The 14,343-nt window shown below is 36.6% G+C and overlaps 1 pseudogene; it reads right to left on the bottom strand.

Annotated features, from left to right (window-relative positions):
- Nucleotides 1–3,214: 3,214 nt before the first annotated feature.
- LOC141491451 (pyruvate dehydrogenase (acetyl-transferring) kinase isozyme 1, mitochondrial pseudogene) lies at nt 3,215–8,314 on the bottom strand (annotated as a pseudogene).
- Nucleotides 8,315–14,343: the final 6,029 nt, after the last annotated feature.

The following is a 14,343-nucleotide window of genomic DNA, read 5'->3' as shown; positions in this document are numbered from 1 at the left end:
TTCTTTAATAGTTAAATTTTCCCCCTAAGAAGCTTCTGGAAAGAGGGTGATTCAAAATTGTTGTTGATGGTGGTGATGGTACTGGTGGTGATGGTGATGATGGTGGTTGTTGTTGGTGGTGGTAGTGATTGGTTGGTTCTGGTTGTTGTTGAGTCAGTTTCAATCAAATCTAATTCTTCATGACCCCATTAAGATTTTCTTGTGAAAAATACTGGAGTGGATTGCCACCTCTTTCTCTAGTTTATTTTACAGATTAGGAAACTGAGGCAAATAGCATTAAATGTCTTGCCCAGATTCACACAACCAGTAAGTCTCTGAGGCCGGATTTGGATTTAGGAAGAGGAACCTTCCTGACTCTAGGCCTGGCACTTCATCTACTATGCCACCTAGTTGTCCCACATGGGCTATAGGAATCAAGAGTCTCACAGAAATAGATTACCTGGATTAAGAAATCAATGAAGTAGAAAACCCTTGCATTTTCAGTCCAGAGACCTAGGCTCCAATCTTTACTCCGAGGAGCTAGGAGATACAATGAATAAAGCATTAGATTTGGAATAAGGAAAACCAGAATTTGAATCTTGCCACAAAAATTTACTACATGAATGACCCTGTTAAATAACTTAAACTTTCCTGAGCCCTCTTAGACTCTCATCTGTAAAATGAAGAGGTTGGACTTAATGATCTCTTAGGTCCCTTCTGGCTCTATCTCTATGATCATTTAAATATTGTGAATCTCAGTTTAACCACTTGAAAAATGGGAAGAATCATGTTTACTTGACAGGTGAGAAAAGCATTGTGTAAATCTTAAACTGCTTTGGAGTTATGAATTTACATTGTTCGTGGTATTGTTGACATTATTACTTGATCACTGCAGTAGAATAGTTTCCCATAATGGTTTTCCTGAGCTTAAAAAGAGGTAAAATTTCTCAGGTGGAAGGTTCTATCAGGATCACTTTTAATTTGGGATCATGGGATGATAGGGTAATAAATCCTGAGCTGAAAAATATTACAGGAGTAGAGATCTATGGTTAAAAAAAATCAAAGTCCATTTATTCCCACCCACTCTTTTTATAGACAGGGAAATTGAGGACCTAGGGGAAGAAATGACTTGCCCAAAGTCACACAGGTTGTATCAAACATAGAATTTGAACCCAGATCATCTTATTTCAGAACCTAGTGTTCTTATCCTCTACCACCTAGAAAAATATGCATCCAAATATAAAGTTTTAGATGTGTAGGTAGATGAGACTACATTTAAGAAAAAATTTTAAAATTCATAGGAATTGATAGAGTCAATGTTATGAATGGAATTTTAAAAACTAGGCTTCACAACCCAATGTTGGTCAGGGCAATATTTTGATGACTGATTCTCATGGAAAATTGTTTCTTTATACATTGCCTGTGAATCAATGAACCTAGATACTAGACCCACTAGAACAGTAAACCTAAGACATGAGTTTTTGTTATTGTTTTCCCAACTATTATTATTGTTTTCTTTTTCTTATGGAAGTAATGGTAAACTTATCCTATTTTACCTTATATTAACTCTAAATTCATTACTTTAAAATTCCCTAAGCAGTTCCTCTGAGTGCCCTCTTGAGTTCAACAGAACAAATCTAATTTTTCTACCAAATGATGATTTTTCAACTACTCAAAGATAGTTTTCTCATCCTCCCTGAACCTCCTTCTATTCAACAAGAGCCTTGGGCCATAGAATTAGAAATGACCTCAAAGGGCATCTAGTCTCATTAGAAATGAAGAAACAGAGAGATTAAGAGACTTGCCCTGTCTCTTACTATCACTACTCCAAATCTGACAGTATTTCCATTTTACCATACTCAGTTCCTTTAGCTGATTCTTATCTGTCATGATTTCATGACCCTTCATCATTCAGGTAACCACCTCTGAAAACTTGACAATCAATAAACATTTGTTAAGTACCTACTATATTGACTGGATACAAAGAAGGGTGGGGGGGATTTCAGTTCCTACCCTCAAAGAGTTTACAATCCAATGGGGGAGACAATGTGCAAACCACTATATAAAAACAAGATATATACAGGATTCACTGGGGATAATCTCAGAGGTAAGGGACTAAGACTTTAAAAAGGACTATGGGGCAGCTAGGTGGCACAGTGGATAGAGCACCAGCCCTGGAGTCAGGAGGACCTGAGTTCAAATTTGACCTCAGGCATTTAATAATTACCTTGCTGTATGACCTTGGGCAAGTTACTTAACCTGTTTGCTTTAGTTTTCTCCTCTGTAAAATGAGAAGGAAATGGCAAAGCATTACATTATCTTTGCCAAGACCCCCAAAAAAGAGTAATGAAGAGACAGATATGACTAAATAAGAGTAAGAGAGAAGGAGGGTCAGCGGATAGAGCATTATCCCTGGAATCAGGAGGATTTGGATTCAAATCCAGCCTCATATATTTACTAACTGTGTGGCTGTGATTGATGTGTGTGTGTGTGTGTGTGTGTGTGTGTGTGTGTGTGAGAGAGAGAGAGAGAGAGAGAGAGAGAGACAAAAACATCAAGAAAATTCAAAGATCATAAACATAAGTTAGTAAAATCAACAAAGTAAATATTAAACACCAAAAAGAAATTACTAACAGAGTTAGTAAATCAGTTCAAATATCTTTTTTTTATTATAGGTTTTATTTATTTTGAGTTTTACAATTTTTCCTCTAATCTTACTTCCCTCCCCCCACCCCCACCCACCACAGAAGGCAATTTGTCAGTCTTTACATTGTTTTCATGGTATACATTGATCTAAATTGAATGTGATGAGAGAGAAATCATATCCTTAAGGAAGAAGCATAAAGTATAAGAGATAGCAAGATCAGACAATAAAATATCAGGGTTTTTTTTTCTGAATTAAAGGTAATAGTCCTTGGTCTTTGTTCAAACTCCACAGTTGTTTCTCTGGATACAGATGGTATTCTCCATCGCAGACACCCCCAAATTGTCCCTGATTGTTGCACCAATGGAATGAGCAAGTCTATCAAGGTTGATCATTGCCCCCATGTTGCTGTTAGAATGTACAGTGTTTTTCTGGTTCTGCTCATCTCACTCAGCATCAGTTCATTCAAATCCCTCCAGGCTTCCCTAAATTTCCATCCCTCCTGTTTTCTAATAGAACAATAGTGTTTCATGACATATATATATATATATATATATATATATATATATATATATATATACCACAGTTTGCTAAGCCATTCCCCAACTGAAGGACATTTACTTAATTTCCAATTATTTGCCACCACAAACAGGGCTGCTATGAATATTTTTGTACTAGTGGTAGAATTTCTTTAATCTGGCTGTCCTCTGGACCTAAATCCTGGAACCAGAAATCACTGGACACAAGAATTCAAAACTTCTCACAGAGAAAAGTGTTAGCAATAGCTGAGACATCTTTGACATAAAGGTGTAAAAAGTAAGGCCCTGGTAGACAGTTCTTTGGATTATATTCCCAGCATTTTAAAACCCTTTTGTGAAGGGACCCTAAAGTTGGACAATTGTTTAACTGTCTTGGTCCCAAAGGAAAAGGAGTTAAGAGTCACTATTTTAGTGTACAATCATTGGAGCAGAATGTATCAAGCAGTAGGTGAAATAAACATCAAGAATAAAATGATGCTACAAAAACAAATGCATTCTTAGACAATAATGTTTGTGAAGTTAAACCATGCTCTAGTTACATTAGCTCAAGTTATCATCTACCCAAAATAAATTTGTAATAAACCTGGATTACTCATCTCTGGGCAATTACTTCAAGTGCAACACTCATTACAAGTTACTAAGTTATGGTCAATTTTTCCTGATAAGGAGTTTAATACCCATTTATTATTCATGATAAGTTTAATTCTCCTGGGTAACCAGCTGAAGATGAGTACCATGTAACCATGGAACTGGATCAGCTGGCAAGGGAATGTATCAGAAGCTTTGGGCAATGTCACCTTGCTCAGAATTACAAGTTCTCCAAGATATAGGCATGAAGGGTTTATTCTCGGTCAAGGAGATAATCAAATCTTTGTTGTTGACTCTAATATCCAGGTGAAGTCTGAAGTTTGTGGACAAGTTTAAAAGCTATTCATCAGCAGTTGTTTAACAGTAGAAAATATAATGCTTCTTTCTACTGCTGATGGTAGAACATCTTGGATCATTGTAAATTGTTCAGCAATAAATGGCACTGTCCAATTTTTGTTCTCATCAGTTCTCTCAAAAGGTCAGCATTTCTAAGTTGTATATATAATGTATGTCAAAATTGAAACATCAAGAACTTTTCCTAGAAATTTTTTAATTATGTCTATTTTTTATCTGGTATTTTCAGATATAAGATCACCAAAACTAAGTTCTTGACTTGGTGGTTATTACCATATGTGACTTTTGAAATTTATTCAGCAATGATAGTTCATAGGCAATATTACTCATCTCAAATATGGACCCATTATTCTTGGATAAAGTGGTCTCATAATTGCCAAATCAGAAGCCAATACTTTTACCATCTCTGTTAGAGATATGAAAAACAATTGGGAAGATTTTGCCTCAGATGGCACTACATCTTCCACCCACTCTGAAAACTTTCTTGGGGCTCAGTGCTCAACTAATGATCAAGGTGGATCTGGCATCAGCACTATATAACTTTGGTATGTAACAAGTGTTCTAATATATTTAATGGCATCCCTCTTCAATTGTAGATCTTATGAGAGTTGTAATAGGAAGAGGATCAACACCTCTGAACAAGGATGATGGGGCTACAGTAATAGTAGGAAAATCCCCTAAGGAGGGAACTGATAGGCTATAGCACTATTGACACAGTTCTGATTAGTGCTCATTCAGCTTAATGGTCAGGAAATTGGTGTCAGAGAGTAGTCTTTGGATTTAAGAGGAAAAAAAAGTAAATCATCACCATATTTTCATAACATAACATAGGGCCTGGAAAATAAATGTTTTAAAAAAGCTTAGCATCATCAAGAATCAAGTAATAGGCTAAATTATACAGACCCAGGAGGAAACAAAAATTTTATTTGTAAGTTTCTGTGGATGATCCTAACCATCAGAAATAAGTCCACATCAATCATCCTATCTAAAAGCATGAGTATGTCTAAGTTAAGCTGTCTAAAGGAAAAAGGGCACTCTTTATGACAGGATTAAAAAATATAAGTTTCAATCTTAAATACCTCAATTGTAAAAAATTTCATTTTAAGAAAGACAATGACCATTTTATAATTTATTCAAAACGTGTTCTGGCTTGAAGAATTCCAAAAGTTTATACATATTATTGCTGTAAAATTTGAAGACAGTTATAAATAACAATAGTAATGAATCAGAATCATTTGCCCTTCATCTAAGAATACGTGGTAACCTTAATACTCCATTTGGCTTTTTTAAAAACTAGCTGATCATTCCAAAACTATGTCACATTGCAATTATAGTATGGACAGTAAATACCTCATTTAACCTGAATCATTGGAAAACACAATATTCTTCATAAGTGAAATTATTTTAATATTTTCCAATAAAAAAGCTTTTAAAAAAATTCATGTCACTCTCCACAGTGGCCTGATCAAAATGATATAGGTTCACAAAATAGTCATTACTTTATAGTCACATCTCTAATACTTTAGGAGAACTGACCTCTTTTGTAATTCATCACAAAAATCAGTTACTACTTGTGCTGACAGAATGATGCTACTGGGTTTACCAAAATACATAGTTTTTTATCCTCAAGTCTAATCTCTGCTATCAATTGTTATTTATTCAATTCTTATTCTTCTATTATGTTGTGTTCTCTTATATACAATTAGCTATACAAGTACCCCCTCAGTCAGATGCCCAGTAGTTGAAGAGGCTGGGAGACTGAATCAAGAGAGGTTTTATTATGCTTTTTCAGATGTCTGTGGAAACTTAAGCTAGATCTCTCATTATGCCCATGTGATATGCATAGATAATTCTACTATTATTAGGATACCTTGTTGGGGAAGAAGCTACATTTATGATTTCATTATTATGGTGAACTCTTATTATGAAAATTCTCTCTACAAACTTACAATCTTAGAGAATTAAGGCAAGGAGAAGTTAAGTGACTGGTAAACACTGCTGGTATGGGTCAAGGCAAGATGTGAATCTAGGTCTTTCTGATTCTGGTCTTCTATGATTATGTCACACTGCTTCTTAATGTCATAATTAGAATCACTACACAAATTATAATTACAAAGTAAAAAGCTATCCCCTCAAAACTTTAGAGGATTTTGTTAAGTCATTTTCTAGTCATTTAGCAATTAAAAATTTTCCTTCTGAAATTAATCCACAGAAGATTCAGTGTAAATTTCACAGGATTCTGATGAACATAGAGAACTAGAGATTCTGTTAAGAAAAAGAAAATTTACCTTTCAAAATAAATGACTCTGAGTTAACTACAAAACAAAATAATAAAAAGCAGGTGGTATTAAACCCACAGGATAATTTTCTGCCTATGTATGTGCAACCAATAGGCAGTTACTGATTAATGTGAAAGCAATTTTAATTTACTCTCTTTCCTAAGTAGAATTAAATAAATTTTAACAAGATTTTCCAAACTAAAAAAAAGCAGTTAACCAATTAATCATTACAATTAGGGAAATACTTTTCCTGGATGGAAGTGAAAGATGTAAGATAAATTGCTCGGGTCCCATGAGGAACCTGAAGATTTCTATACCGGAAACTTAGTCCCTGAAGTCCAATGAAAAGGAAGCAAAACATGCTAGCCACATTTACAGTAATTAAAAGTAAATGTATATAGTAGCTAGAATTTTTTTCTTCTTACACTTAAATGGTACAGTTCAATACTTTAAGAAGTCTGAATGTGGAAATCAGTTTCCATTTATTCTAACTAGTCAATGAGTATGAAAACCAGATGCTTGGTTTAACAGTTTTCCAAAGTCCTTCTCAAACATAATATTAGAAATATATTTAGTTCTTTTTCAGATAGCCTAGATGCAGTTATGCACTGCGGAATGTGGTCATGTCCTTTGGTTCACTGCTTGGCACACACCAGTCATCTGCCTCATGATTGGAATTGTAATGTTTCCATGCAGCTTTATTATATACTGGGAGTCTCTCCACGGACTCTGTAGATAGGGCCTTAATGCAGATAACAGCATCTGTCCCATACCCTTCTAAGGAATACAATTTCAGGTCTCCTTGAAAGTACTGTTCATAAAGCCGAGATATGGGCAAACCGTAACCAAAACCAGCCAATGGTACAGCTCAAGATGTCTCAACACGAGGTCGGAAGAGTCTATCAATTTTCCTCAAAGGAACACCACCTCCACGATCACTCATCTTCACAGTCAAGTCCTCATTACCCAGTGTTACGGGAACCTGAATAGGAGGGTAAACACCTTTGTCGGCATGGTGTTCCATAGTTGCTCTCATTGCATTCTTGAAAAGTTCAAACACCATGTGATAGAGATGTGATGGTACATAAACCATGTGCATGGGTTGTCCTTGTGATTTTGCATTTAATTCTTCAAGTTCTAGTTCTGGAGAATTAATGTAATATAAATCACAAAGACGCCTTGCATTTTCATAGCCATCTTTAATAACTTCAACAACATTACAATTTGGATTAATGCTTCCAATGTGTTTTCGGTGAGTTGAACTTCCTTTTCCTTTTCCACCAAACAGTAAGGAGTGCTGATTGAGTAGCATTCTGATTGAAATGACTCATGTAAAAACGATCCAAAAAATATTGTACATTCTGGCTGGTCACTGGATCTACACCAAAACTTTCCTTGTATTCAATCACACCCTGAGCCATGGTAGGAATGACATCATTATGCCGATTCCAGATTCTTATCACAGTGTCTGTAAAGTCATAAACAGTTTTAGCATTTTCAACACTTTTATCCTTAAAATCAAGGAGCTCCTGCAGACTCTGAATGTACCAGCTCTGGACCAATTGAACTGAAGGTGCTCTTAGAAGATTGTCTGGAAGAAGACTTATTTCTTTCATTATGTTTGCCAATCTCACTGGCAATTCCTGCCACAAAAACATAAATGAGGTCTTTTCACATGCATTCACAGATCCGAAGTCCAGAAACTGCTTCATGGAGAGCGGGGACTGGGAGAAGCACGAGTAAAACTCCACCTGGCCCAGGACGCTGCGCTCGGCCCGGCGCCAGGCCCCGGCTTGGGCTGGGAACCGGCCCGGCCCAGGCCAGCCGAAGCTGCCCGGCGCAGGTACCTCATGAACCTCATAGCGAACCGCCTGCCACAACGTGAGAAGGAACAGCAGCCCCGAGACCGGGAGGCACCATGGCACGTGCCCAGTTCAAATATCTTAACAAATATTGTAAAACAAAGGAAAATGACATTTGATGAAACAGAGGATTCTTACATAATGAGGAGAACATGAAACCACAACATGCTGTTCCTCAGTATATTTTTAAAAAAATTTTCCAGACTTCCGGCCAAGATGGTGGAGAGAAGACAGGCCCTGTGATAAGTCCTCTTCTTTCCCCTCAAAAAACAACATGATAAGGGTGGCTAGGTAGCTAGCTTAGTGGATAGAGCACCGGCCCTGGAGTCAGGAGTACCTGAGTTCAAATCCAGTCTCAGACACTTAATAATTACCTAGCTGTGTGGCCTTGGACAAGCCACTTAACTCCATTGCCTTGCAAAAAAAAAAAAACAACTAAAAAAAATGAAAGAAACCTCTTAACAGAAATTAGATCAACAAAACCCAGAAAGAGAAACTAGAAGAAGAACATCTACCAAGAAGGTCTGCCTCAGGAGACCATGGGTGAATTGGGAGATAAGAGCAAAGGGTTAGTACAAGGACAGCAGCAGGGGGGAAGCCTAGAGACTTCAGTGAGTGGCAAGTGGGAGATCCAACTTTAGCTGCATAGTCTTTGATCAGGGGGAGAGGAGCTATGAGAGGGTGAATTCCAGCAGAGAGTCTCAGAGCACACCTGGAGAACAACCAGCTGGGCGGGAGGCCTGAGCTCCATACTTTCAGTGGAACCCTTTGCCCAGAACAAACAATAAACAACTACCCACCACTACCACCACCACCCCCTCAGGGCAACAGAGTTCACTCAACAGAAAAAGATTAACTCCCTCCCCCAGGGCCCAGCCCAGTGTTCAAGGTCAACTCAGACCCTGCTGCTGAGGACCTCAAACACTCCAGAGAAAGCAGCCAGTGCCCTTTACTGGCTGGCCCTTGGAATTACTAAGCCAAGTGAACAAAGCCTCTAGGATCTTCAAAAGCAAACCTCTCAGGGCAAGCTCCACCCCCCCCAACACAAGGTCCTAGAAAGATGAAAAAGGCCAGAAAAAGGGGGACCCATGGAGAAATACAAGAGACAGATTCTAACCCAGAGAGATCTAGCACTGCTGAGGAGAATATGGATTTCTCTCCAGCTCAGAAAGACATCCTTGAAGAAATCAGTAAGGAGTTTAAAAATCAATAGGAAAAATTGGGAAAAGAAACTCAAAAGAAAATTAACACATTGTATGTGAAAATTAACATCTAGCAACAAGAAAAAAATCCTTGGAAAATACAATTGGACAAATACAAAATTAGAATAACTCTTTCAGATCTTCAATTGGGCAAATGAAAACAGAAAATGATTCTCTCAAAACTACACTTGGGCAAATGGAAAACTCTTTCAAAAATAGAAATGAACAACTGGAAAAGGAGTTGCAAAAGATAACTGAAATATTCTCTTAAAAAAGAGTGGAATCAACAGAAACTGATTTCATGAGATAACAAGATTGTGTTAAAAACCAAAATATCAGAAAAATAGAAGAAACTGTAAAATACCTCATAAGAGAAACTACTGACCTCAAGAACAGATCAAGACAGGAGAACCTGAGAATTATAGGCCTTCCTGACAACACTGAAGAGGAAAAAAATCTGGACTTTATATTATAGGATTTAGTGATGGAAAATTGCCCTGACATCATGGAACCAGAGTGTAAAATAATTACTGAAAGCATACATGGATCCCCTCTGGAAAGAGACCCTAAAAGAAAAACACCAAGGAATGTTGTGGCCAAATTCCAGAATTATCAGATAAAAGAGAAAATTCTGCAAGCAGCCAGAAAGAAACAATTTAAATACCAAGGAATCACAATAAGGATTATGCAGGACTTGTCCACAACATCATTAAGGGATCAAAGGGCATGGAATGAGATATTTGAAAAAAAATCTAAAAAAAAATAAAATAAAAGTAAAAACTCCTAGAAATAATTAGCAACTTTAGTAAAGTAGCAGGATATAAAATAAACCCTCATAAATCATCAACATTTCTATATATGACTAGCAAGATACAGCAGAAAGAGTTAGAAAGCGAAATCCCATTCAAAGTAACTTCAGAGGGGTGGCACAGTGGATAGAGTACTGGCCCTGGAGTCAGGAGCACCTGAGTTCAAATCCAGCCTCAGATACTTAATAATTACCTAGCTGTGTGGCCTTGGGCAAGCCATTTAACCCCATTTGCCTTGCAAAAAACCCCTAAAAAATAGAAAAAAGTAACCTTAGACAAAATAAAATACCTGGGAGTCTACCTGCCAAGGAAGACTCAAAAACTTTTCAAAAACAATTACAAAATACTTCTCATACAAATGAAATCATATTTAAATACCTGGGCAAGCATCAACTGTTCATGGATAAGTAGAGTTAATATAATGAAAACGGCAATTCTACCAAATCTAAACTACCTGTTTAGTGCCCTACCAATCAAAATTCCAAAAAATTACTTTAATGAGTTAGAAAAAGTTATACATAAATTCATATGGAGAAATAAAAAAGTCAAGAATTTCCATGGATTCAATGAAAAAAAAGTGGAAAAGAAGGTGGCTTAGCCCTACCAGATCTAAAATCATATCATAAAGCATCAGTCATCAAAACTGTCTGGTATTGGCTAAGAAATGGAGTCATGGATCAGTGTAATAGACTAGGTGTAATAGCAGGAAATGATCATAGTAATCTGCTGTTTGATAAACCCAAAGAGTCCAGCTATTGGGATAAAAATTCTCTTTTTGATAAAAACTTTTGGGAAAATTGAAAGTTAGTAAGGAAGAAACTTTGATTAGACCAATACCTCACACCCTACACCAAGATAAGATCCAAATGGTTACAGGATTTAGACACACACACACACACACACACACACACACACACACACACACACATATACATAAACAATATTATAAGCAAACTAGAAGATCAAGAAGTAGTTTACCTGTGGAAAGGGAAGTAGTTTATGATCAAGGAAGAGATGGAGAACATTATTAAAAACAAACTAGATAATTTCAAATACATCAAATTAAAAAGCTTTTGCACAGACAAAACCACTGTAACCAAGATTAAAAGAAATGTAGGAAACTGGGAAAGAAATTTTGCAACTAGTATTTCTGATAAAGGACTCATTTCTAAAATATACAGAGAATGAGTCAAATTTTCAAAAGAAACCCAGCCATTCCCCAACTGACAAATGGTCAAAGGATATGCAAAGGCAATTTACAGCTGAGGAAATCAAAGCATTACATAGTCATATGAAAAATTGCTCCAAATCATTACTTATTAAAGAAATACAAATTAAAACATCTCTGAGGTACCACTTCACACATCTCAGAGTGGCCAATATGACCAGAAAGGTCAATGCTCAATGTTGGAAGGGATGTGGGAAATCTGAGACACTAATACATTGTTGGTGGAGCTGTGAACTCATCCAACCTTTCTGGAAAACAGTCTGAAACTATGCCCAAAAAGCAACAAAACTGTGCATGCCCTTTGATCCAGCAATACCACTACTGGGTCTATACACTGAAGAGATTATAAAAAAGGGCAAAAACATCAATTGTACAAAAATATTCATAGCAGCCCTGTTTGTGGTGGCAAAGAACTGGAAATTAAGTGAATGTCCTTCAATTGGGGAATGGCTTAACAAATTGTGGTATATGCATGTCATAGAACACTATTGTTCTATTAGAAACCAGGAAGAATGGGAATTCAGGGAAGCCTGGAAGGATTTGCATGAACTGATGCTGAGTGAGATGAGCAGAACCAGAAAAACACTGCATACCCTAACAGCAACATGGGGGTGATGGTCAACCTTGTTGGATTTGCTCATTCCATCAGTGCAACAACCAGGGACAATTCTGGGCTATTTGCAATGGAGAAAACCATCTGTATCCAGAGAAAGAATTATGGACTTTGAAGAAAGACCAAAGACTATTACCTTCAAATTAGAAAAAAGTTATCTTTTTATGTAATTTTACTATCTTTATTTTTCTCCCTTAAGGATATTTCTCCGTCATCACATTCAGGTGAGATCAATGCATATCATGGAAACAATGGAAAGACTAACAGAATGCCTTCTGTGGGGGTGGGGGGGGGAGGAAGCAAGAATGGGGGGAATAATTGTAAAACTCAAAAAAAAAAGAAAATCTTTCTAAAAAATTTTTCCCAATTAGATGCAAAGGTAGTTTTCAACACTCATCTATCTACAAGTTTATGAGTTCCCCATTTTTCTACCACCCTCCCTTCCCTACCCACTCCTCACAGCAGTGAACAATCTGGTAAAAGTTGTATATGTCCACTCATTTTAACATTGTCCATAGCAGATCTCTCAGGATTGTCCTTGATTACTGAACTGTTGAAAGGAGCTTCATTCATATGTTTTATCATCTCATGATGTTTTTGTTAATGTGAACAATGTTCTATTGTTCTGCTCACTTCAGTTAATGTCAGTTCATGCAAGTCTTTCCATACTTTTCTGAAGTCAGGCCAGCCACTTATAATTTCTTACAGAACAATAGTACTCCTTATTATTCCTATACCCATAACTTGTCCAGCCATTCACCAATTGATGTGTATCCCCTCAATTTCTAATTCTTTGTCACTACAAAAAGAGCTGCTATAAATATTTTTGAGCATGAGGGACTTTTCCCATTTTTCATGATCTTTGGATCTTTGGAGGAGAACATGGATCCACAGTACTCTATTCTCGAATGTTCCTAAAAAGATGTTAGAAATATGAGAGTAGAATTTACAGTCTATACAGCAAAATAATGGGCAGAATAGAAAAACTTAAATTTATTATGAACCAGAAAAGGCTTCCAGCAAAAGATGGGATTTAAATTGAGACTTGAAGGAATCTAGTGGAATCCAGGAGATGGGGACAAGAAATGAGAGCATAGCCAGATAATATCTCAGGGGAGATAGCATGAAAAAAATGCATGAATTGGAAAGGAGGTCTGTGAGGAGGAAGAACAATGTCACTAAATTTCAAAGTATGTGGGAATAAAATATAAGAAGATTAGAAAGCATGGAAGTGACCAGGTGATAACAGTTTTAGAAGCAAAAAATTAAAAGTCACCGGTGTTTATTGAGTAGGTGCATGATTTGATCAGATCCACAGTTTGAAACTCAATGGGGGATGGATTAGGATAGGGAAAGATGAGGTTGGAAAACCAACCAAAAGCCTCTTCCAATAGTTCAGGTATGAGACAAGAAAAGCATATATACCAGCGTAGTGACAGCATCAGAACAGGGAAGGAAGATTGTAGGAGAAATATCATAAACACAGCATAACAGAACTTGTCAACAGATTGGATGTGGAGAGTGAAAATGTGTAGTCAATGAGGACATGAAGGTTGCAAGCCTGTATAACTGCAAGGCATGGTGGTGCCCTGGATAGTAATAAAGAAATTAGAAAAAAGAGAGAGCTACTACAGGAAAGGAAGCTGCCACAATTGAGTTAGTAAGGGGATAATAACAATATTGTAATAATATGCTACTATCACAAGTAAAGGAAATAGGAATGGGAATAGAATTGTGATCAGTTTTTAAGGGATGGAAAACAAACAAACAAATTTTTTTTCTGCTTGTGACTGGAATGTTTAAATGTTAAGAGTCTTCTACTGCCATCTTGCTTTCCAAAGTGACTAATCATCTACAAAGTACTCTAATCCACAGATGTAATTTCTAAAAAGCTTGGGACTAAAAAGAAGATTTAGGCTGGATGTCAAGAAAACCTTTGAATCATTAGATCAAAGGAGGAATGGTCACTGTAGAAATAGTACATTTTGGTCACTTAGATATTTTTCAATTGAGCCTGGATGACCACTTCTCAGGAAATTGTAGAAAATAATCTCAGTCAACCCTATGGTTCCAAGATTCTGTATATTAAAAGGAGGGAAATATTAAGGAGGACATTAATCGGCTAAATTCACGTTTTCAATGAACATGTACTATATGGTCTGTAAAAAATGGTTATCTTGATTTTATATGTCCATATAAGATTGTACTAGGTTCCATTTTATAAGAATTCAAGTGAGAAAGTGACT

The sequence above is a fragment of the Macrotis lagotis genome, chromosome 6 (genome assembly GCF_037893015.1).
Source record: "Macrotis lagotis isolate mMagLag1 chromosome 6, bilby.v1.9.chrom.fasta, whole genome shotgun sequence".
Taxonomy (NCBI): Eukaryota; Metazoa; Chordata; class Mammalia; order Peramelemorphia; family Peramelidae; genus Macrotis; species Macrotis lagotis.
This window is presented reverse-complemented; position numbering and strand designations above follow the sequence as displayed.